Source organism: Neopsephotus bourkii, unplaced genomic scaffold (genome assembly GCF_033783945.1).
Source record: "Neopsephotus bourkii isolate Nb327-2 ecotype Australia unplaced genomic scaffold, CSIRO-AGI_Nbou_v1 NB_196, whole genome shotgun sequence".
Lineage (NCBI taxonomy): Eukaryota > Metazoa > Chordata > Aves > Psittaciformes > Psittacidae > Neopsephotus > Neopsephotus bourkii.
In genome coordinates this window covers 5,655,850-5,681,660 of record NW_026900709.1, presented here as the reverse complement: position 1 = coordinate 5,681,660, position 25,811 = coordinate 5,655,850, and the positions used below count along the sequence as shown (strand labels likewise).

The 25,811-nt window shown below is 41.9% G+C and overlaps 1 protein-coding gene and 1 long non-coding RNA gene across 4 annotated transcripts in view; one reads left to right on the top strand and one right to left on the bottom strand.

Moving 5' to 3' along the window:
* The window catches only part of ALS2 (alsin Rho guanine nucleotide exchange factor ALS2), a 220,606-nt gene that overhangs the window by 37,783 nt on the left and 157,012 nt on the right, over positions 1–25,811 (top strand). The window lies entirely within an intron of this gene.
* Positions 281–22,457, bottom strand: LOC133225450 (uncharacterized). 3 transcript variants are annotated; one of them, XR_009729162.1, is made up of 4 exons: positions 21,370–22,457; positions 6,506–6,639; positions 4,115–4,392; positions 281–839 (listed from the first exon to the last, which is right to left on the bottom strand). It is a non-coding gene; the product is annotated as an uncharacterized LOC133225450 (long non-coding RNA). The 3 variants fall into 3 exon arrangements; XR_009729163.1 differs by lacking the exon at positions 281–839 and having other exon boundaries at positions 3,981–4,348; positions 21,370–21,977; XR_009729160.1 differs by lacking the exon at positions 281–839 and having other exon boundaries at positions 3,981–4,392; positions 21,370–21,968.

Genomic DNA, 25,811 nt, shown 5'->3' with positions numbered 1-25,811 from the left:
ACCTAATCTATTCCAAAATGTCAGATGCAGTTAAGCAAGAGCTATCTCGATTGCACTAAGATCTTCCTCATTAGTTCAGACTCTGATTAGAAGACTGATTAAAGTCTGCCTTTGTAAAGGTTCACTATCTCTGCAGATATCGTTACTATGTAAGACATGATAGAACTAGCTCAAGGCTCACACAAATGCTAGAACTGAAAAGCATTTCTGTGTATGTGTGTGCGCGGTCATTCATGCCCATGCAGGGCACATGCGGGCTTGTTAAAATGCTCTTAATTAGTAACATGAAAAATATTAATTTATGAATATGAATGGCTTTGAGTTTTACTGTACCTTTCAGACAATTCAGCTGCTGTTATTAGTATGCACTTGTATAAAAGGTCAAATTTTCGTATCGTATGTAAAGCTGTAGGATTAAGATTTTAACAGCAATTTGAGGGTTGCTGGGAAACAAAGTATTTTGTGCAGAATATTTGGTATCTGAGATCATTATGACTAGCCAAATTGCTTCCTGTGATTTAAACATTGCTCTTGCTGTTCACCCTAACCTATGTGGTTGTGGTAGTGCTGAAATAGTCTAGGCTCCTCCTAATGTTTTACCTACAAATAACATTAAGCTTTGGCATATGTGTTTGCATTTCTCATGGTTGCAATTTCATATATAAAATCTTAGAAGACAGGATTGTTGATTGATTATGTGTTTGTACAGTGCTTTACGCAATAGGGATGAGGTCTTTGGATATTTCTGGAGCTTAGATAATAAACTGGCATTATCAAGAAATAAGAACATCCATGAGGCAACCATCAGAGCTTTCAAATGATTTTGCAAGATGTAGGTCCTAAAAAGAAAAAAATAAAAATTAAAAAAAATGGAGCTTTCCACTTTTATTCTTGAGTATTTTGTAGTTAACTGCTTTGTGCATGAATCATTTTACAAACACCTTGTAGGCTACTGAGAAATAAACCAGAAGAGAAAGACAGCTTTAAAAAATAGTATGCAAGTCAGTGGTCTCAAAAGCGCTGTTTCCAGTCTTGTCACATTAATAACTAAACACTGCTGCCAGTTGATGGCTTCGGTATGCATGTGAGAGAGAGAGCATAATATCCAGTGGTCATATTGGTCCAGTTACCACTGAACAGATAGATTGTTTAATTATTGACAGACTTCAGCAGGGAGGCCATGCTCTTGAGGACAGTAACCACTTGTATACTGCTTCTGAAGTTAGCTTTAGACTTTGGAGGACCATTTACCCTTTTTGTGCCAAAGTCAATCTCAGTCTTGTTCAAGAATTAATAACTAATAATAATCTGTTTTATCATGGATTTGATGAATTCTGAAAAACCTTTTGCGCTGATCCTTTTTGGGGTAAGGTTACTAGGGTTGCCAAAGGTGGCAGCAGAGCTGCTTCTTGTGAGCTGTCACAGTAACATCATGTCATAGGATCAAGACAAAGCCAGATCCTTCTACTGCAGAGTTGTCTGCTGACTAACTTCTAATTAGCTTTGCCAGATTTATCACAGACCTGCTGTCTGCTGTCAGATGTCCTGCACAATTGATGCAGTTGTTTGTCAAAGGCTCTGCTTTGTCTGTATTTCAGTGGTTGTGATCGTTTAGTTAAACCCAAATTTTCTGAGTGCCAGCCCAGTGTTCTTATGCCCTGCTCTGTGTGACTTCCAATAAATCAGTTAATTTCAGTTAACATATAGAAGAGGAAGAAAAAATCTGAGTTCTCCACCAGTACAGCCTATACACACGCACATATATATGCAGGCACACACCTTGCGAATGCTATGAACTGCTTTCCTCTTCCAGAATCTCGAGACTATGTTTACTCTTCTTGAATGAAACAGAATAAATAATAGTGTGGATAGACAGCTGACCAAGTAAAAGAGTGCCTTGGGGGCTGTGACCACAGGTTGTTAAGATGCTGTGCCACGGACTTGAGGGAAAACAGTTACATCGTAATTTATTTCCCAATTTAAAGTTTAATTCCTCCTTCCAGTGCTCTTTTCAGGAAACATCTACCTTGCATGGAGAGAGGGTTTTTCTTCAGAGCACCTGCACCTGCTGATGACTAGCTGGGCTTGAGAGTGGTTCTGAACATCAGGTCTGGCAGTTTGTCTGGTGGTGGGTCTCAGCTTCTACTAGTGGTAGACTCTGCAAGGCAGTATCTGCTTTTTCTTCCATGCCCTCCTAGACCTGCAGGGTGCACTTCCAAAAGGTATTTGAAAAGTGTCAGCTCACATCTCATTTAAACCTTAAGACCAACCTACTGCAATTTTATATCCAGAGATGCTTTAACAAGGAAATGTTGCCTCTAACAAATCACTGTGAAGCAGATCCTCGCCTCTATCCTGCTGCTATTAACTTAATTCAGTAATAAGAAGTTACAGGTCTAGTTAAATTCATCCTATTACATAGTCTCCAGGGTTGGTTAATTCCTAAGGGATACCTTCTGTGTTTGGAAACCCCAGAGTGAAGTGCTATAAAGTCAAGATAGGAGCTGTCTAGTTTCCTTCCCAAATAATAAGAGATTTAGTTAGAGATGTTAAGATACTGCCAAAATCCTGAGCTGCCTTAACTATCGTGAGACTGCTAGGCAGCAGCAAAGTTGGTTGTGCTGGGGATGATTAAGTCTCTTAATTCCAGGATTAAGGAACTACAAAGGTAGCATCAAGTCATATTTGTGCATGACCCTTTCTGTAGTGAGAAACTGGGCACAGTTCACTATCAGGCCTGCTGCAGTATTCATAAGCTATATAATCTCCATCAACCCATGTCAGTGCCGTTACTCTGGTCTCTACCTATGAAGAAGAGTGCAGATGATGAGAAAAGATTTTTGTGGTTGTTATGTCCTGTAGGCACTGTTAGCACAACATAGCCTGGTATCAAATCTTTGTGTCTCTGTCATTTAGAGTGGAGACAAAGTCATAGGAAAGCAAAATTAACAACTACTAATAAATGGTTGGTAGAAAATCCAACCTGTGGTTAGTTTTTAAACTGTCTGGTCAGCCCTGACTCGTAAAGCAAGAAGTATTCAATCGGACTATGAAAATATATGGTGCTGGGTAAGGATCCTTGCTACCTGATATTCATCTTAACTTACTAATATCCTGTGTCATCAGGAAAGTGGCACAGCATGGGCTTGCTTAATATGAAAATTTACTGTCACAGACATCTGTAAATGTATCACTGGGTGTATATATAACACAGATCAAGATGTAGGATGTTGGAAACAAATTCTTGCCACAATTTTGGGATGAACTCATTACATCACTGATGGTAGAGCCAAGAATGAGTTAAGCAGTCTTCCCAGACAAATGTCAGTAGCAGCTCTACAATATCTCACACCATCAGAGATTGCTGGATAAGTCTCATCCTCTTAAAAAGCCTCATTGTGCTTTTTAACTTTTGTTTTTCAAAGTGGAGTTGCTGCACTGCAGAAAAAAATCATGTCATTGGCATGGGTGTAGCTTATTAGTTTTAATAGCAATGAGTTATGCAGAATACAAAATGCTATTATGTAATTGCTTTGAATATTATACCATTACTTGAGAAATATGGGAGCTAGTATGATAAGTATCATGTTAACATGGCTGACACTTTCCTTTCCAATCCAAAGGGGAAAAAAAAAACTCGTCTAGTTAGCATGAAAACTTTTTCCACTTCAGTTGAAGTAGAGAAGGTTTGTTCCTTGTCAGGGTTCATAGAAACAAAATCCGCACATGAACTGGCTCTATTGATGCTCATGGCAAAATTCCAGTAGACTTTATGAGAGCCAAATTCTGTCTCCATGCAGGCTTCAAAGAAAGCAACTCTCCATACAGCAGTGTGTTTGAGAAATAAGCCCCCCTTTGTGAAGGCATAGAGACCATATTGGCACCATTTAAAATCTCAAGAACAGGTACAAATTTAACCATGAGAAATGAACTATACCTGATAACTTTCAAAGGAAAGATGGAAAGATGATGCTAAAGAATATGTTTGAGTATTAGGTTTATTAGCAGCTTGTTAACATCAGTGAACAGCAGCAGTCTTTCTGAGGTTTTGGGGGTGTTGCTGTGGCTCTAGAGGAACAGAGCTAGAGGCCTTGTGTAGTCTGTTGGTTCCTACCTGCTATCCTCCATATGCCAAGATGGCTTTTGTCAAGTCTTGGAGGGCATGCAACTTGATCTGTGGTTTTCTTCTATCCCTGTGGCCTGCAGGCACATTCTGCCTCCCTTTTTCCATGAAGGTTCAGTTAGATTCTCACAGTACAGAACCAGTGCAATCATTCTTGTAGGGTAGGTTTCTGGAAGACGCAGACCCAAGCAGTCCTTCATGATGTGCTTCTCATTTGAAGTTTTGCTAAAATGGAAGTGAGTTTCATAAGACTTCCAGTTAAAATGGTCCTGAGACTGAGATGGAAAAAAGTAGGTTAGGTGTTGGAGGGGAAAAAGCAAATCAAAACCCTTAATCAGTTTGGAGTTTGTCAATTTGCGGCTTACTAACTACACAGGAAATTATTCTATCCTTACATGCTTTCGCCATTGTGGCTTTATCTGCTGTCATCAGCAAATTTATCAAATGAAGTTCTGTTGTCTGTGCCTAAGAATTACTGTACAGCACAGCTAGAACCTGAGCCATGGTGTTCTCCAATAGACCACCTACAACAGGAAGTTCAGGCTGTGAATTAATCATCAGGATTTTGCCCACTTTTAATCTGGCAACACTCTACATGACTGCAGTGGAGTCTTTAACTGGTGGCTTCTTGAATGCAAGAGGGTTTTATGGATTAGGTCTAGGCAAGTCCTGCCCTAGGCAAAGGTAGGGTAAGCATTTGCTTAGGGCAGCATGCGTTGGGCAGTGACTGTAAGCATGCAGTTTGCTTTGCCTAAAAGCAAACCCATGTAATGCCAGGCTGCTGCTGCCACGGTGCTGGAGTCTTACGTGAGAGTAGCAGTTGTGGCTTTTATTCCTCCTTTTATCCAAATGACAGCAGGAGCAGCAAGGCTATGTCTACAGAGCTTTTTCTTCCCTCTCTTGCCAGTAATGCTCTTCTCTGTTGCATCTCTTCTTCCCACAGCCACAGCTGCCCTTCAGCCCTGCTGAAGTCTGTTTTGCCTGCAGTGCTGAGGAGCAGGTGGAACAGCCCTGGCCCAGTCTTCTGCATTTACAGATTTACAAAGGATGATCATTTAGAAGTGCTTCAGGGATACTTCATATTTTTTCTATGGGGCCTAGTGTGTCTGGTGAGCTATGGAATACAGAAATTGGAAAAATACATGCTTTTACGGTACTTCCTATAGTTAGGGCACTTCTCAGATCCATTTAGATCCGCAGGGGCAGTCCTGAGCACACAAAGACCACACAAAACACAAGTGTTCTACACACAAGCAGTGTTATGCATAGTAACATAGTAGGGCTAAGAGATGTGACTAAGATGTCTGTTGACAAGGCTGCGTGCTAAAGCCATCATATTCACACCTGTATTCAATGTGGGTTGTATCACAGGGGCTCCTCAAGACTGTGGGTCACAGACTAAAGTACCTGTGTTGGTTTGTTGCATCTCATGTATGACCACTGTTATTGTGAAGCATTTGCTTTTTTTCTTAGTTGTGAAATGAATGGATTTGACATGTACTAGTACAGGGTTCAAATGTCTTTAGGAATAAAAGGCAATTGTAGCTTGTTATGTTTCTGTTTAAAATGTTTCTCCATTTGCCTTTTCTCTTTGTATAATTGATCTCTTAAAAAAGGGGGGTGCACCATGAACAGGAACATGGCCCTGGACTCAGGTGGGTCAGGTAGATGCTACACTTAAAGAGATAACAACTGTGTTACTGTAGTATTCCAATTGGTCCACAGTTCTCTTATGCTGTATTTTCTGTGAATACATAAATCTGGCTCCTCCTAGCTCAAGAAATTTTACTCTTCCTCACATGAGCCCTTAAGTCATCACCAGCAGAGAGGAGATTAATTTCACAGTGAAGGGAGTTGCTGTAAAATGTAAAATATGGGGACTTTTTAAAAAACCTTGGGTTTCCCTCAGAATTTCTAGCGTGCTTGCTGTAGAAGAGGCAACAACAGGCACACGTCTCAAACAAATTATGTTATTTTAGCTGGGCAAGTCCATCTCAGCCTGAGATGCATCCCCATGCACGCAGCGGTTAGGGGAATGTCTGCCCTAGAAAGGGTGTAGATAAAATAGAGGCTTTAAGACTGTTTTCTGTTAGTGTGCCTTGAATGAGGTGAGAAGGACCCTGATAAATCAGTTGTCTTCAGCCACTTGGGAGAAAACTGTAATAGAAATATACATTTCTTGCAACTAATAAAGAAGTAGTTTCCGAATGATGCTTGTAATTGGGGTGTTCATATACTTTATTTGATGTAAGGTTAGGGTGCCATATTCTGGATCTCAGTGACCAAAAGTTAAATTTTTAGCATAACTGTTCCTATAGCAATACATAACAGGGTGAACTATCATGATTCTTACAGGAGGTACAACAGAGATTCAAAATCCACCTCAAGGCAGGATGAAAAATACACAAAAAGCTGTTGCTTTCTTCCTAGCCTCTCTGACTCCAGTGGAACTGCAGTGCTGAACCTGGGAGGGGAGTTTTGATCTGCATCCTGCAGGCTTAAGTTTTTCTGTGTAGCTGAATCAAAATATGATCAGGTTAGGGCTGCTGTGCAGAGTGCTGCTGTTGTGAATTCACAGGAAAAAGCTCTGTCTTTGACTGTGGCTCTAATGTATTCACTTTTCATCACAAAGCTGCAGTGCATTGTATAAATGAGTCTGTTCTTTTCGCAGCTGCGAAACTCTGATGGAATGTGCTATTCAAACAAAGTATTATTTTAAATCAGTGTAACAGATGTGGCTTTAAAAAGCCATACACAAATCCTAGAACTAGCAGGTTTACCAATTCATCTGACATTGAACAACACAGATACAGTGATTTTTCCATTCAGAATTCCATTCTTTTTTTGAGTGTTTTGGCTTCCCAAACAATAATGTTAAGATGAGCTAGTTTTAGCTACAGCAGACGTGTATCTCTCTTATAATGTTAGACCATTCATGATCACATTTTGATTTTCATTGAAAAGAAGATTCTGTAAAATAATTGTCATTAAAAGGATTATTTAAACATTAGTTAACATTCTGAAATGGAAAATATTTAGTCCCTAAGAGCTTCCTAGGTAACTGCAAAGGAAAGTAAGAGTCTCAGCCTCTCACTTGTGTTCCCAGCTCCTGTGATGGAGTTCCTGTTCTTTAACCCCCATGCCAGCACTGGCACGGGAGGATCTATTCAGGTATTTATTTCCTTCATTGCTCAGGTGTGAATTTCTTCACCCTTTTCATACTTTGTTCAAAGGAAAAAGTTTCTCTTTCTTTAATTTTCTCACTAAGCTACTTATCTTGCTTTGGGAATTTTTAGTAGGAACAAGAGGGGCAGGGAACTGTTCAGTGCAAACATGCTCTGCTTTTATAAGTGGGATGTGAATACCCTGTGAGCACTTCTGCCTGGCCTTCAAACTATGATAGTCTGTCAACTGTGTTTCAGCATCATCTTGTGGAAGTGCCCCCTGCTGCCATGTACAAAGACTTACAACATACTACAACACTACAACTTTTAACTCTATTTTATAGAGTGTCTTTCATTCTACATGTGCTCAAAGTGCTTTGCAATATACAAACAGCAATAGAAAATGTACAAAACAAATATGTCTTCAAACACAGAAGCTGCTTTCTTCAGCTGGCAAAAGTGACACTTTCCACAACAGAATAGCAATAGAAATGAGCCTGTACTGACAGAAACATTCCAAATTCTCCCCATCTTAGGATAAATTTCATCTGAGCACGATTGCTCTTCATGACTTTATAATGAATTGAACCAAACATAAATTAAGAAAATAGAGATTTAGGTGAGAATACCAACCTAAATTTACTTCCAAAGCCTGTCACTGATTCTCTGCTTTGCATTTCTTTAGCAATTCTTCTCCAACACTGTGCCACATAGTTATTAAGCAGTGCTTAATTAAATTTCATTAATGCTGTGAGAAGGGGCTGTAACAGCAATCACTTTTGATAATTGTCGGTTGTATAAGTGAGTACTGCTAGTTTATATCTTAGAAGGATTATGTATTTTACAACTAAAAAAACAGCATCTGTGCTGCATCAGATCTGTTTTAAATGCTACTAAAACAGATGTATGTACATTCAGAATAACGTATAATTGAAATAATCAATCTATAGGTACGGAACAGCTATGGAAAACATGCATTTTCAGTGAGTATCAGAGTATGTCTCATAGATGCTGACCTGAATGTAGGTGGGCCTGAGAGCAAAGGAGGAAACAATTTGAGCAAGGGAAACCAGAGTAGGGTCTGAGAAAGGAAATGGAAAATCTATTGCCAGAGAGGAAGAAGACATAAGGAGCGTTGGGGAGGCTGAACGTGGAGGAAAAGGAAGGACTGAGGAATGAGTGGGGACAAAACTGAAGTGGACATGGGCTGCAGGGGAGTGTGGGGATGGACCTGTAGATTGGTCAGAGGGCTCTGGACCTGATGGCCTGAGGATTGAGCACAGGGACTCTATGCCATATCTGGGAACAGAGTCCAGTTGTCAGGGCAACATTCAGCTCCCTCAGTCCAGGAAGCTCTCATTTCCCCCCACCACTCTCTTCTGCATCACTAGCTGTGCATCTTCTGCTTGCTGCAACAAATGGTGTCTCAGTGTCCTACAGGCCACTGTCACTTTTGTCCTGGAGCAGGTATGATCTTTGCACAGAGGCTTGGATCCTTGGTGTGGGGAGAACACAGAATTACATCAACTGAGAGTTATATCTTGATGCATGTGGAAAGGAGGGAAATACATTTTGTAAATGCAGTAATTACATCTTGCACTTCATATTTCTTGAAGGCTCCAGTTTGTAAATTCAATTAAGTTCCTCTAACAAAGCAGCATGAGTGTGAGTGCGTGTAAGGAATACATATGCCTTGGGGTAATTGTCTTTGGCAAGGGGCTGAGCAACACATTGCAGGAAGGGGACAGCAATAGTCAGTGTTAAGTATTACTCTCCAGGATGGTTAACTTCGGTACATCTGCAGGTATTTGCAGTGCAGAGACTGGATTATTAGCCTGTGTAACAATACCATTTGCACTGCAGTTCTGTTTGCTCTTGCACACTGAGCAGGACCACATCTGTGGGGGATCTTTGACAGGAGTTCTGCAGAGGTCACTGACATGCCACGGATTCATGTTTGTTCAGTAAGTGACACTTTCATCCTGATGTCCCACTAAGCCAGCACACCAGAATGTCTTCCTTTGCCACTGTGCAGTATCTAGCTGTGTGTATGTTTTAGGTTCAAAATACAAAGTGCAGACACTGACTGGTTTTGACTGTTAAGAGATTTTATATGGAACTGGTTAGAAAACTGGGCTCTTAGCCCTCATGCATTGCCAAAGTTGTGTTTAGATAACTGTGCACTGCCTGTAGAAATCTCTTCCAGTTCTTCACTTATTCGTTACTAACCTAAGCTGAGCTCCAGTGTTGTTTTTCCCTGTTTCATGGGGTTTACGCAAGAATATTTGTAAAGAGGCATTTGTGTCTTGCCCGAGATGGGGGCTCTGCAGTGGGAACAACTGCAATAAGCCTAGCTTGCATATCTGCAGATTAAACCCAGAAGTTACATTATAAGCAGGCAGGCAGCCCGTCTTCACAGCAACACAGGACCTAATGCAGGCTCTCAGGGCCAAGCCCACAGCAGGACCCTGGACCATCAAGTAAATCACTGTAGAATCTAGGGAGACAGAAGGGCTCTGTATGAGTGTGTGGTACCTTTTTCAACACTGTAGTTTGCTCTGTGTGTGTGTTCTGCCAGTCCTCACCTATGCAATACAGCTGTTATCTGGGACTCCGGGAGGCTCTGGGGGGAAGAATGGTGTCATTTTGACAGTGAGATGCTATATCTGGTTGGATGGCCAGTGGGTACTCAGGAATCCATTTTTCCATCATCAGCAAGCTGGGCAGGAATTGGCACAGGAGTTTCTGTGAAAATTTTAAATCAGCTTTGCACTATACCCACTCTTGCCAGTCCCCTAGAATAAATTTGCGGGGCCCAATTTTTATTGTCCTTTATGTTCAGATTGTTAGGACTCACACTGGGACTTTATGGCCACTTAAGCATTATAATGGTATTGCTACGTCCTTTCCCTCCAGGCCTTCTGCACTGTGGGAGAGGCATAAAAAGACAGGAGTACAGTGAACCCCAACTTGTAGCTCAATAGATGGCTGGCATTACCACAGGATATAAAAAGGCTGAAATGGAGAGTGACGAGGGGAGTTCAGTACAATATTGCCAACAACATGTTACTTGCTCAACACTGTTACCAACTCTGTGGAATCAAAGCACAGTGCTGGCTACACAGGAATGGAGGGGCTTTCACTCAGGCTACAGAGTAGGAATAGCTTTTTGTACTTCGGAACCTGTGCTGGGTCGGAACTTGAAACCTGAAGATGAAAATGTCTGGGACTAGTCATTGTCCTGCAAGAATTACCCAGGCTTCCACATGTTACAGATTCAAAATGGAGTAGGCAGGCTCTTGTGTTCAAAAAAAGTTTTGGTTACAGCCCCTTGTTAGTTTAATTTTAGTTCTTATGAATTGACATATGGCAGGCATGATTTTTAATTAGAGCTTTAGCTGCGTTTTACTGGTAGGGTTGCAGAGCACTGTGGAATTTACATTAGGAAAAAAATGCTCTGTTGGTGGAGTACAAGGCTGTTTAGTAATCAGAGTGGAAAGTTAACTTTGAAACAAATTGGCAACTGATCAGATAAAATTCAAATCGGTAACATTTGTGTTGGAAACCAGCTCCGATCTGGGAAAAATGGAATCTAAGCTATTCTGTTCCTCTTGCTGAGGAACTGACCGATGAACACTTTGTGCACATCCAACTTCATGTGTAACACCCCCTAAAAACAAGCTCAATACTTTTATAGGGTTATCTGGGCACTTATCTGATTCCTTTTCACATTAGTGTAAAACTGTTACTTTGAAGAGAAGTTTCCTTACATACTTTACAAAACAAACAAGCCTCCTTTGTCAGTCAAAAACTAAAGGTCAAAAGTTCCCTCCCAGTTTGTTTTTCTTTTGGATCAACAGGGTGTAATGCAGAGATATGGGGAGATATTTGCTCCTCTGTGTTTGTATCAGATTCCCATCTTCCCCGTTCATTGTGTAAACTCTTTTGAGTACTGAAAGAGTTAATGGTGTGTTCAGGCCTCAACCAGCAAATACATTTAAAGCTCAGTCCAGCACTCACATGGTTTGTATTCTTGCTCTGCTGGAGTGGTGTGTTCATGGCATCTGGTTCCCTGGCAACAGCTTTCATTGGCTCAATCAAAGCCTTTTCTTCTTAAGAAAGCTCCCACTGTGACACCCTACCACCACCACTAATCACCATCTTAACTGAGTGTTTAAGATGCAGCTGGTATGAAAAATAGAGCTTGTGCATGTGAGAAGATTAAGAGGCTACCTTGCATAGTACACCTGCCCTGAAGAGTGCTCTCACTCGGTGGTGTTGGGCACACTAGGGGCTGTCTGCTTTCCTGCTAGAAGAGATGAGGCATCAGTACACGAAGAGTCTGCTTAGAAATAATCTTTTGTTAGGCAGAAATCCATAAACCTTTGTGTCTTGTGAATAGTCATTTCCTCTTTGCAGCTGAGATGGCATTTGGGCCTCTGTGCTATTGACAAGGGGCAGAAGTGGGATGTAGGGGGTGTACAATAAAATCCATATTGTTGAAGCTGTCTCCACTGACAAGGAGGAAGCAGGAAGAAGTCTCCCAACATGTGAACAGGAGAACAATGGGAGCAAAGAATTCACATTAAGCCTCCTCAAGGGTTACATATGTTGGGATTTCTGGAGGTTCAGAGTTTGCATAAAAGTTGAGAAAGCCTCTAGCAATCATGTCTGCCTGCATCTGGCAGAATTTGGGGTACTGATCAGTAAGCCTGGGCATTAGCCCACCCTGCATTGTGCTTCTGCTGTTAGAAATGTTATCCTTTTAAATTACTGAAGCTCTCATCAATTCAGTAGCTGACAGAAATTCTTCCCTTATTTTGCTAGGTTTGGAGATTATCTTGGAGGATGCTCTGTAGCCATCAGAGACTGTTACACTCCACAGGAATGATGCAGCTAGAGCAGAGACGTAGGTGAGTGTAAGCACCACAGACAGTGTGTGTGTGCACTGTAATCTCTGTGCTATGCTGGTACTTGTTTACCAGGCAAAACACACAGGCCAGACAACCCTCTCCTTTGCTTATCTCTGTGCAGGAGAGAGAACATGGATTTAAGAATGTGGGCTGGATAGTATGTAACAACTCCAGCAGCATGGCTGTAGTCATGAAATACCCTGCCAGAAACTGAATTTGTGCCTGCTTTGGTTAGATCTTAAGGTAAACTGTAGTCCCCTCATAGAGCTTTTCCCCGAGCTATCCCTTGTTTTAAAACAGTAAGTGAACGTATCCCTTTGAAGCTGGGGAGAGGGGAGAAGGAAACCTTGTCTTGTGAGACACTATGCTGTATTTGGCATAGACACTGAGGCAATATGTGCCTGAGAAAGAAGACAGGGAGGACGGTCTTGTGGTTAAGCTGCTATATTGAGACTTGGAATTTGGGTGTAGCCTCCACCTCTGTGTGGCCTTGGGAAGGTTTGGGTATAGGCAAAATAGGCAATTATCAAGGACAGCCAAACCAGAAGTGAAGCTGTGGTGAATCCTTTGGCTGTGGCAGAGGCCAGGGAAGCTGCCTTGGTAGCTGCTGCTGCTGCCAGGGCAGAGTGAGCAGGGTAGAGCCCAGCTGCCATTGAACCCTTGCCTTCTCAGGGCAGCTGGAGCAGCAAGTCAACTTGGCAAGGCTCAGGACTCAGCTCTTATTCTCTGCCCTGGCCTTTCCTTGAGGCTGGTAAGTCCTGCCATAACTTAATGGTGTAAGTGCAGAGCTACAGTGATTTGAATCAACGGGCGACACACCTAAGCCTATAGTCAGTCTCTAACACTGGCTAATAGGAGATGCCAAGGAGGAGCAATAGAAGAGAGGCAAACCTGGGGTGAATCTTCTCTAAAATTCACTCTGCACCCCTAACAATTAGTTTGGCGGGTTTCTGAGCCTGCAATGGGTCTTTTTAGTAACAGACTTCCCTAAATTGTTTTCTATGATTGTTTCTAGGGGCTTTGTGAGCTCAGCATTAGGCTGACACTAGCCCCTTTTGCTAGGGCAGCAAAATGTAAGTTTTGCCCAAACAGAGGAGAAGCCCAGCTTCTTACATTCCAAGTGTCTAATTCACTGTCTCAGGCCAGCTGCAGAAACTTTGTTTGGGCTGCAGCATTCGCTGCCTGCATCAACACTGCTGCAACTTGCTGCAACCCCGAGTACCCTGGTTCTCCCAGACACCACAGGAACACAGGCAAGGGACTGGAATGTAGTGACATCGTACAGCCACAGTGATGAGACCAGTAGGGTACAATAGCTGCACAACTTGCCAAGTGGGAATAAGTCTTCTTTCATTCAGAAGGCTCTTACAAAAATAAATCCTTAATATATGAGTGATGCTTAGTAGCTGCATGGCTAAAAGCCACCCTGAAAAGCCTGTGTGTATTTTTAAAATATAAAGCATATTTTAAATGAAGAAATTCAAAAGCTGAAATTAGAAATGACAGCAACAAAGAATGGCATTCTGAATATGGTAGGTCTGTTTTCTTCAGTCACTTGTAACTGTTCATTGCATTTATTTAAACTTATTAATACCCATTCAGAAAAAAAGGAGACTATGGCAGGTACTAGAACTATAAAACCAACCTGTTTTCAACATTAAATATCTGCTTTGATAAATTTGCTTTGGAGGCTGGGGGGTGGGGTGGGTGGTGTTGCTTCCCCCACTCCTGGAATGTTTCAAAAGACCAGGAAAGTGCATGTGCATGCATGTGTATGAGGAGTTACACTTTTTCTGCTGCACTTCAGTCTTGACCTTTGGACTGATTGATGAGCCTCAAAGCAGGCAATGAAAACGTGACTTTAGCAGGGAGATTGGAAGATGTCACTGCTCCAGTGAATCTCATATCTGCTTTGGTTCAATTATGATTTTGGAAAACATTCTTTATTTGCCTGCTGCTTTGCCATGAACTGTGGAACAATGAAGTTCTGGAAATCACCTGTGGACATACAGGGATAGGAAACTTCCGCTGCTTAAGGGTTTTCACAAGCTTCCCTGGCCGTGCAGATGGATAGATGAAAATACATAAACTTGGCAAAGTGCAGAAGGAATGAGACCCGTATGCTGTATCAGTCTTCTCTTTCACATAACTGGGCAGGTACCTCTCTGAAAAAATCTGAGGTCTCTCTTTAACTTGGCAAGACATTCATTTAAAGAAGATAAAAGGTTCTTAATTTACAGGTCAAAGGTATTCAAGTGTACAGAACACACTTCTGCTACACAGATGATGGCTGAAAGGTGGAGATTATTCTGTTCCTGAATTAGTTGAGTAAAAGGACTTTTAATGTGGAGTTTGTGTTATTATCTAACTTGCTACTTTTTAGATTACCAAAGAGCTTTCAAAAGAAGCCAGTGTAACCTTTACTCTGCCCCTTCTAATCATAGTCTGGACACATGTGCCTCTGGTCATGTGATCACTGTGTGTAGTGGATCAGCAGCACGACTTCTCTCTTTCCAGAGAAGGATCAGAGAGTAAGCGTGAGGCACACACAGAACTGCAAACCTTTGAGAAAAGATGCAAATGCTGGCCCTCTGCATAGGACTGAATTTCACCCCAAGTAAACCTAGAGCAGGGTCATATAATATACTGGTCTCGAGTCATGGTAGTAGATTTATGTTATGTCAGTGAATGGGGCTATGTCTCTGGCACTGCTGCCTAACCTCTAGCAGAAGTTCTGTGGTGTGAATAAAGGCCAGAGGCTTGTTGTAAAAATGATGATTTAGGTGGTTGATTGGGACTCCAGAGATCTGGTTGCTTTTCCTGCCTCTTTCTGACTTTTCTTTAGAAAGTAACTCAATCTTACTCTCTAAATTAGGGATAATATTTCCTCACCTCACAGGGACGTTTTGGGAATAGATGTGTTAACTAGTGCAAAGCTTTTGGGACTCTGGAGCTGAACAGCAAAGAAAAGCCAGCACAGAATGGAAAAGTATCATTGTTCACGCAGAGTTGCGATAGTTTGTAGTAGATGAAGCCGGCGCCCCATGCTGAAGAGCTGAGATTAAAAAGAATATTGAAAAGCTGCTTTGTATGCACAGCACTATCAGTCCTGTGCCTGGAGTGAAGCAGGGGCTCTTGCCAAAAAAATGAATGTGGGGGCAGTACCTGGTCAGAAACTGAAACAGTATATATACCACACAACCCGGAGGCTGAAGGAAGGTTACATTAGGCAAACTTTGCTTCATGATATTTGAGAGCTTTGCTTTCCAGCCTTTGATTGTTTTGTTTTAAACAACATAGTTTTTAGCATGGAACTGATGATACAGATCTCACAGTGCACCTGGAGCTTTACAGGAAAGTGTGCACATAAGGTCACAGCCCCTTAGATCTTACAAACTGGGCCTTTTTTCTTCTCTCATGAACCTCATTAGATTAAGTAACGTAAGGAATTCTGGTCTTACAGCAGTGACCCATAATTCAGCATTGGGTTAGACATAAATCTGTAATACGCTTCCATGGAGTTTCAAACTGAAGAAATGCCCTTTATGTTTGTTTGCTTTGCTTGTTTTTGGGGGGGTTGGGAGTTCTTTTGGCTTCTTTGCATGCACCACCTTTTACCCAGCAGGAATTCTATGACCTTTTTACTGACTGGCGCCCAACAAATTAGGGGTCAGCAGAAACAGGAGTAACCAGCCCCACTTTTGAAACTGTTAATATGTGTCTTTGTAGGCTCAGTGACATTTCTACACTGTATCCTGATAATGAAGCGAAATCAATTCCCTCCCTGTCCTTGGGCAAGGACTGGTGAATTGAGTGATAGAAAAAATTTTTTGATTTTTAAAATAAGATTTTCTGTTATCTAAAACCTCTTCCCTTTTAGACACTCTTTGGGTGTCTGATTTTTTCTTTTCTTTCAAAAACATTTCCTTTTCTGAATACTCAGCCTGCTGGAAAGAAAACAGATTTCAGTTCCACCAATATTATTTATGAGCACATCATCAGCTTTGCATAGGAATACTTAATAAGCCCACCAGCACTCGAGAGTAGCTAGGTCCTGCCTCAGCACTCAGCAGTATACAGACAAGGCAGGAGAAATGATAGGGCTGAAGCAGGCTAGATCACAGATGGGAGGCTGCAGTGGGGAATGGACTCAGTGCCCTCTGGAATTGGACATCATGCTGGAACTTTTCCACCCAGCATTTTAGCAAACAGCAGGAATCGATGCTTTCACACTAGGAATCAATTAAAGAAACCCAAATTATTGCCATTTGAATAAACAATTATTTCTTTTTCACCCTCACAGAAGCTTGTTAAGATGAACTAAAAGCCAGCACTAATTAAATGATCTGATAGCACAAATCGTATCAGAAATGTTTCATCTAGTTTAATTAATTCTTGCCAGAAATCACTGTTACTCTTAGCATATGCTACATATTTTAAATGATTTTTTTTTAGCAGTTTCCATTTATGTCTCTTTCTAGTACTGCTGGGATTCTCACTCTCTGCAGATAAAGTGGGAGTGTTTACAGAAGCTCTTACTGCCAGGGAGATTTTTAACCCTGGAGACAGACAGTATGGCAAATACCTTGTAGGTCAAGAGAAGGGACATTTACACCTGAACCTAAGAGGATTTCTTAACTGCACGAGGAGACAAATAAGAAATACGTTTTCCCCTCCATCCTGTTAGCTCTTAATTTGCTGGTGACAAATTCTCTGATGAAAATGCATGGTTATCACTAGGAAGGACAGCTCTAGAACTCAACACTGTGCAGTCTTCCCTAGCCTTTTTTCTCTTATACATGAAATGCAGGGAGATCATGTTGGTTATCACTAGCCAGCTCTACTGTAGGGCATTTCTTTGTCAAGCAGAACAGGCCTTAGCCTGATTTCCTGAGCCAGTTGACTGAGTTTTGCACCCAGAACCTGGGATTGCATGTATGGTCTGCAGCTCACCCCTGAGTCAGGAAAGTATTTCTAAGGGGCATGAGGATGCTGTTGTCAGCTTGCTGTAGGACAGCTTCTGCATTTTGTCTCTTTGTATATGGTAATGGAAAATTTCTCTCCCTGATGACATAATGTGGGAAAGCCCAAACTGTAGGAATGCGCCTGTTTTCAGAGACTGGATTCTGGGCCTCAGGGACTGGAGGAGGTTTGGATTCAAAACTCAGTGTTGTGGTCCACCTCTTGATCTTGTACTAGTGTACCATGACACACTAGTACATATTGTGTGCATATGAAGGTAGGAACAGCCATAATGTTTAGCTTTGTAGTCTTCAATGTCTGTGTTTATCTCTCACTTGATACTGCATTCATTGCTCAGCCAAAACTCCGAATCGAGGGGTTGTAAGTGATCACAGAACAAGCCCTCACATGCTACAGATGTGTTGTAATTGCAATACTAGGACTTGCCTTCAGTTGTAGTCACAGGACAGTGCTGTGCAGACTGGCTACAGATATTCTTACCACCAGGAGGACAGAGGCTTGCTGTAGGGACTGCTGCTTTGGAAGTGAAGACCAGAAAAATAAGAGAATAGCATTATTTTCCATCTGACTTTCCTGGGTACAAGTGACAGGCTTTAAAGTTTAAAATAGCACTATTAAAGCAGTATAAAAATGTACATATTCAAGACATGTCAGTAAGATGGGACATTGTCACCGAATAATGGGTGCTAGCTACTTGGCATTCAAAGTAGGACAAAAAAGAAGGAGATGCTAATGTGATTCTCAGTTTCCTAGGGAGCAGAGAATGAGAAATAAATGGAGAAGAGGGACAGCACAACACTTCTGTGTACCCCTGCCATGGTAAAGAGTGTTTGAGCAGGGTTCTCTATGGCCACACATTTCAGGGCAGCGCTACAGCAGAGATTGCACACTCTCTCCTCTTCTACCCCTGCCTTAACTGACACAGCAGCAAAGTTGTCTGTTAGCATCTTACACCTTTCCATCTTGGCAAATGTGGTAAGCCACAAACCTTTTCAAAAGCAAGGCCTGAATAACCCTCCCCATGCCCTCACAAGGGTGCAGGTCAGCTGTGGGAGCTGTTCTGCTCCAGATGGAGAAGCTGGAGTACTTGGCTGCTTTGTGGTTGTGTTACAAGAAAACTGCTGGGCATGAGAAAGACTTTGTCCTTCTGGAAGATGGCTTGCCTCTTTCCCTGCCTCCTCTGTTCATGTGGGTGCTTCAGTATCAGTAGTGTGGCTCCTTTTGGTGTTGACTTTGTGAATTGTGATAATAGCAGCACCTAGAGCTCTTCCTCCCCAGGGCACTGCCAGAAATGCACAAAGGTGCTGGCAGGATGGTGAGTGGGCTCAGTGCTGGAAGGTGGAGCGATGTCCTGCAGTATTCTGTGAGGACAAGCATTGTAAAGTGACTATGTGTTAGTCCTGAGGAAGAGACCAGCTGTCTCTTGGACAAAGTGAGTGTCAGCCCACCACTGCACCCAGTCCCTGACAGCCTCCCCACAGACCAACTTCCCTTACAAAGAGAAGGCTTCAGACTGTCCTGTGGTCATGTGCCCTATTCCCCAAACGTTTGCACTCTGCCTTTGAGATAGCACAGGCTCAGTGTGTTATGGCCATATTGGGGCATTGCTCAAACAGCACAGTTAAGGTTGTGTTTGCTCATACCTTAACTCTTTGTTTACTGGTTTCCAAGGGAATAGCTAGGACTGACATTCTAGAAAGGCACTCCATGCTCCCAGCAACCTTCATGAATTTCTTTGTCAGCAAAATTCGTACCTTTGAAAGTTTATGGGAGGAATATAATATGTGATCACATTGATCACAGCAGTTTACAGTCAGCATAGGCTGGAGATTCTACTGCAGCTATGTATGACTGAGTGCTACTTTGCAGCCTGGGCATTTCATAACACTTACTGGACAGAGGCAGTACTTTGCTATGTATGTCCTGTTAATAAGGCAGTGTGAGGGATCTCAGAGTAACACCTGTCTGGACTGGGGCAAGCAGTCATGCATTCACCTTGCACAGGCCCTAGGATAGCTGGCTTGTAGCCAGACCAGTCTGCAAACCAGCCCATGGCATTAGCCAGCAGGCAGGCACAGTTAGCATGAGTGCTGGGCTGAGCAGGCACTGAAGCATGCTGTTGCACTGGAGTTGTTTTCCTTCTGGCCAGCCTGAAACCCAAGAAAGGCAAATGTATGTGTAGCTGTGGCTATGCCCATATACCTCTTCTGTCTTGGTCTCAGTTATTTTTATTGCTCCTTTCTTTCTCTGCTCTCTACAAATACTTTTCCCTATATGCCATTTCTAATCTTATTAAGCAAAATGTTCTATCTGGTGCCTTATTTCCTTTATTACCAGGTCTACATGGTGCAGGTGAAGTAGGTTCTTTCCCGGTGGTATGAGGCAAGCTGTAGGCCAAACTGACTTTCGCATCTCTCTTAAACTGCCCATGGTTCCAAAAGCTCAGCTTCCTGCCTTCACCTGTCAGTCTTAGCCTTGGTCCATCCCTTAGTCTGCCCCTTAATTCCAGCTGAACCTTATAAGGTTGCTTAACGTTTTTCACTCTTTTTGGGTGCATTTCAAATTCAAACTTAGAGTTGCTTCATTTAAGAAGAATTTAAACAAAACATTCAGACTTTTTCCCTTTTGTTTTTTTCTCCAACTGAAGCAGTTCAGAGTAAACTGGAAAATTATTTTGCTTAATTCAAATCCATATTTTGGAGGTGTGGGGGAAGTAGTGGGCTTCCTCCTTGCGCTGCTGCCTAATTATTTAATCACTTCAATAGTGATCATTTAATGAAATACCCAGCCAGTTACTTCTGGGGTGGGGGCTGTTTTTTTTCATTGCAGATAAATATTTTCCTTTTATGAACAAGATAGTTTCCTCAGTGTCTGGTTTTCATTTTTAGGGACTAGTCAGCCAGCTGACAATCCAACTGGCCAGCACTGATCCCACTCAGCTGGAGGTACTTTGCAGTGTGTGCTATCACACAGACCCCACATGGCAACGCTTTGTACAACAACCAAAAAAAGACAGGCAGAAGAGGGCATGTGACACTAAATCCCATCATCTGAAGAGTCCACAGAGACTCTTCAGAGACGGGAACATTCCTTATGCGTGTTACACAAAAGCCCAAAAGGTGATGAGTGACACTTCCCACTTTCATTTCTTTGGGAAGATTTGGTGTCATCACACATGTCTCTACTTTGCCACTAGTGTTTGACTATTTCCCGACAGAAAGTAAAGCGCCAGCTCACTCTTTACCATTCTCTGCCTCTTAATGATCAATTATTTTTAATTGGAACCTCTTGCATTGTGCCAAATTTGAGAGGCCCCTGTCAAGATCAGGGCTCCAGCAGGATGGGAACAGTACCACCACATACGTGGGGATAATAGAGACATTTTTTGTCACAAAAAGCATGATCCTATTTAGAGAATGGCCAAAACAGAAATGGAGATAAGGATGATTGGAAGGATTTGCAGACCATGGGCAAGTTTGGGAACAGTATGACAGTCTCTTGACCCCTAGTCAGCTCTGTCTGAGTCAGACCCCTTTCTGCTGGCACACACAGTTTCTCATTTACCAATAAAAATGTCATTGTCTGAAGAATTGCATTTAAGGACAAATAAAATGGGCTGGTATTGCTACGAAGAACTTCACCAGCTAAATAAGATGTGGTCAGGAGTAATGCTGAGGGATGGAACTTGTGAAAATAACTGTTATCATGACACAGTCCTTCGCAGGCTTGTTTCTGTGTATGTAACTCCTTTAATGTCTGTGTTCAAGTAATGTATTGAGGGCAGGGGTGACATGTTGACCAGAGGACATGTTGTTAATAAAGTTAGTTTTAATGAAAATCAATAGCAAAATGGAGGAGTCATTCAAGTGAAATTGCTGTGTCTCTTGAGATTGTTTTCTGAGAAACATTTACTTTCAGTTCTTCTGCTTAGAGGTTTCAATTAAGATTTGATTCAGAATTCTGTGCTGTAAGATCTTTACTTGAGGAAAATGCGAGACATGGAGTTAAAATGTTAGCACTGTTAGTTGATGTCAACTCTGTTAGTCAAATGGCAAAAACCTGAAGGAATCTCAAAGGTAGAAAGCGAAATCCCTGTCTGTGGGCAGTGATACAGAGCTCTGTGCCTTCACAACAAAGCAAAACTATTCACCAGTTAATTAATCTTTGCAGATAAGGGATTTCTTACCAGAAAAGACAGTTTCTGCCTTACAGCAACTGTAAAGTACGGTCTTTGGCATTTTAGAACATGCAGATCCAGGGCTTCGGTTTAGCCTGCCATAAAAGCAGAAGGTTAATGTGGGATTTGGCCTGGGCTCTGGAAACCCAGCCCACCTCTTATCCATGCCTTAGAAGAGGAAAATACGGTCCAGGCATAGGCACTGTTTAGCCCCTGGGGACGTGGGCGCTGTTTGGTCTCTTCCCATGGTTGCTATGAGCTGCTGTAGAGAGGCCAGATCTTTGCCTTCATCTACTTTGTGCCTAAATTCTTTAGCCATCATGAGAGTTGTTTCTGCAAGTCCAATAGCTGATTTACTATCTTCAGTGAGCAGAATGTGTAAAGAAAAACAGTGTGAGTAAATCCTCTCTCTAGAAGGGCTTTCTATCCACTCACATAATCCCGCTCTCTCCGTTCCAGCCTGGTATGCATAGTTGTATAAGGGTGTCAAATGACATCCCTTTTACTGGCTGTTGGCCCTAATGGAATGCTGCTTTGCACATTTCGTAAAGGAAGGACGGGAAATGCTGCCTGAAACTTTTACATTTCGACCTTAATTAAAGATAAACTAAAATAAGATAATCTAAAAATTGAGAAGCAGGAGCATTGCAAATAGGAAATGCTCTTTTCATCATGGATTAAATAAAAAAAGATTCCATCTTTACATTTATTTTTTGACCCTTTTTAAAGACTGACTTTTCCTTTAGATAATCAAAGCTGGCTTTGAACTAGCACACACAAAAAAATCTTTTCTTTAAAAATAGCCCTATAGATATATATACATATCACAGCCTTTCATTCCTTTTATAGATGGTTTCATTTTGTGTGGGAATGTGGAAGTTCTGAGCAATACAGAGCTCGTGCAGGCTCCACAACAAACACAGGGAACAGGGTCCAGGCACATTACTGCAATTAACACCAGTGTTTAATTAGCAGAGAGTTGCACTGAGCAAGGGCCTCTTGATTTTCTCTCTTCACTTGGTTTTTCATGAGAGATTTACCTGTAGATGTAACTTGTAGCTGTTACACTAGCATGCCCTCACATTATATGCACACACACGCATACACATATGGAATATTTGTGGAAGGAAGCCATGTCAGGCGACTGATCTGATTTGTGCTTTAGGTAAATATTTTTGGAAGTAGCTCCTTTGGACTGTCTTCCATAAGTTACGTTTTTGTTTGTTTGCGGAGGGGCTGCTATAACTTAGAGCATGCTTTGATGCATTTAGGAATTCTTTTTGGTTTGTTGGTTTACTTTATTTAGCAATGAAAACCTGATGTGTGGTGAAGGTGAACGGGTGCAGATGTCTCCCACAGGAAAGGCTGGCAACATACAAACGATTGCCCCAGTCAGCTTAGATGCCTCCATATTTTATTGGTGAAAGAAGTATAGTAGTCTCATGCTGTTCCCTGTTGTTGAGGCAGGAAAATGTCCAAACAGCCAACAAATCCTTCTACTTGGCCATCTTTAGTAAAGAGAAAAATGTTGTTGGAGGTCATGGTAACAGAAAAATACTGTTGAAGAACTAAGAGATGAAGTGAAAACATAGCAGGGAAGGTGGCTTTTCACTGCTAAGGACTTGGATGAAACCTCGGGTAACTGCCTTAGGCCTGCTATTATTATTTAGACCCTGCTTGCAGCAAGCTCAAGTGAGCTGAAATGATTTAAAGAGGATCAGCAGAGGTGTTATGGAGCCTGTTGATAATAATCTTGTTTATAACACATAGAAAATGAGAGACTGAGTAGTACTGCAAGAGCTAAGCACACTATAGCACCAGCACAAATGGGCCCAGCCCTTTATCTCTGCTGTACCTAAGCACCAATATAACACAAGTCCATTCTGTTTGACTGCAGTTGACAGCTGTTGATTTTCATGCATGCCCAGTTCAGTGTAATTTTCTAATTACCTAACTTGTGTCTTTATACCTTCTCACACTTTAGATTAGAGCCCTGACTAGAGTGATACTCCTGTGAAAGTATGTGCCAAGGTCTGCCTGGTTTTAGATAAGCTATTGGAAAACATACAAATAATTTATTCTAGCTGGTGTTCTTAATGTGGCATGCTCCAGAATGGGACCTACTTGCAAAACATAACATCATAGAATCATAGAATGGTTTGGGTTGGAAGGAACCTTAAGATCATCTAGTTTCAACCCCCTGCCACGGGGAGGGAGCCCCCCAACATACTATGGAACAAACATCTGACAGAGATATTGGTACAAACCCTGTTATTGTTGTATTTACTTTCTTCTGATTTTGAGAGTATTTATTCTCACAACATTCCTATAATATAGGGAAGTGCCACTCTTCCAATTTTATTGACAAGGAATTAGAAACAGAGATGGGATTTTTTAGTCAATTATCAGGACATGTGTCTGGGAATTTAAGCACTTACGAACGTGCTTTCCATGTACCTGCCTGCATTTGAATACTGCTGAAAGTCTGGCTGTAAGTGATCTGTCCACCATCTGCAACAGTGCAGGTAATCAAGCACTTGTCTTCCAAATCCTAGATTAGTGTCTACTTGCTAGAACAACCTTTGTGTCCATCTGAGCCAGATAACATATTTTTCTCCTGCTACAGCTCCTGACAGAATTCCCCATCCACCACAAGTTTGTTCTCCAGCCCTCCGTTGTATTAGCCTGAGGAGAAGAACATCACGCTGGGAATAATCTTACTTCTTGCCTGTCCTGAGAATGGCATTGCCTTCCTGCAGATTGGTTTGAGAACAGTGCTGGAATTCCCAGTGCCTCCAGTAAAGCTGGAGGTAGAGGAGAACTGGACCTCTTTTTTTCTTTTTGTCTTTCTAATTGTCATCCTGGCCTGTGAGATCCTACTCTTAATAGCAAGGGTATGGCTACATTGGTGGCCACACAATGGGGTTAATTTCCAAGACCTGTGCAGCCAAAGCCTACTCATATAGACTACTCCTCTGAGTGGCACACACTGGTTTCCCCTGTATATTTGTAAGAGTAACATGCTTAAGCAAAGCTTTGCATATAACGAACCTGAGTTTGGCACAGCTGGGGAAGCCAAAATTGACAAGTTGTTGCTAGCAGGATTTCCTGACTAATATGGTTAAGTGATCCCCCAATTTACAATTGTTATTTAAAAATGTGCTCTAGGCCCTGCTTATTTCTGCTTTTTATCCATATTCCCATTTATCCCAGTCCCATAGTTTCCTGGCATGGTTAGGTCGGCTATACAGAGAGAAGCAAGCAATGTAGAGGAATATGCACTCATGACCCTGTTTGGGCCTGCCCTCATTGTGCATCATTCGATCAAATCCTATCTGGCTGCTGCTGTGGTAAGGCTGTGCTTGAACCCAGTCTTTACCTAGATTAGGAGAAGGTGCTGTGCTTTACTTCCACTGGTCTGGTTTTGAGACAAGCAGTGCCCAGCCACCTGAGCCAGGCAACCTTCGACCTTGGGTTTAAACAGCGTCAAAACCCTCCCCACATTCTCGTCTCACAGTGGTGCAAACTAGTTGTCTGAGCAGTGTTAAACTCTTGATGGACATATTTCAGTTTTACGTTTGGGCATCATTTTACTCAAAATGTGTTGGTTCTACGTGGGGCATTTGGGAACTTGCCATGTGCTATATTTATTCTCCCAATCCTGTGTTTTCCTGTGCAGTGGTGTAGCTGCCAAAACCACACGCTCATGTTGGCATGAAACAATTACCCCAGTTTATATAGACTTGGCAATAGTCTATGTCAGTGAATAGTCATGAACAATGCTGAAGATTCAGAGCTGTCTCTTCCTTTCCAAGCAACAGACTAAATTTCTTTCAGCTGGATTCATGGCTATAAAAATCAGCAGGAATAGAAAGCATGTATGGAGAGCAGGGTGTATGCACAGTACCTGTAAGGTCTGGAAGGAAGTGAGACTGAGATGCAGAAAAAACAAAAGACTATTTAAGATCCAAGCTAGCAACTTGGTTTCTAAACCCATGTGAAATTATAAGTAATGTTTACTGTTGCCAGCTGGTGAACACAGAGATGTGTGGTTTTTACTTGCATGCAAAGCTATTGGTTGTGGGTGAAGTACGTAGACAAAAACATTCAATCGCTGGTGTGGGTATTCCACCAAAAATAAACCCAAACAAACACTGATGTATTATAAAAGCACTTTCTTCTGTGGAGGTAAACCTTCAGTTGCTGCTGTTGGTGAACTCTAGAACTGTTAAAGCTTCCTGTTTAGCTTGCCTGAAATAATATTACTTTCTTCTAGAAAGTAACATAAATGTCTCTGAAACTGAAGAATCAGTGTATGTGTTTCTCCTAAAAACGTAGTATATGGTGTAAACATAGGAAGGTCTTGATGAATGATAACTATTACTTGCCAGTATCTTGTAAAAGATCTTGATGAATGATAACTATTACTTGCCAGTATTTTGTAAACTAAA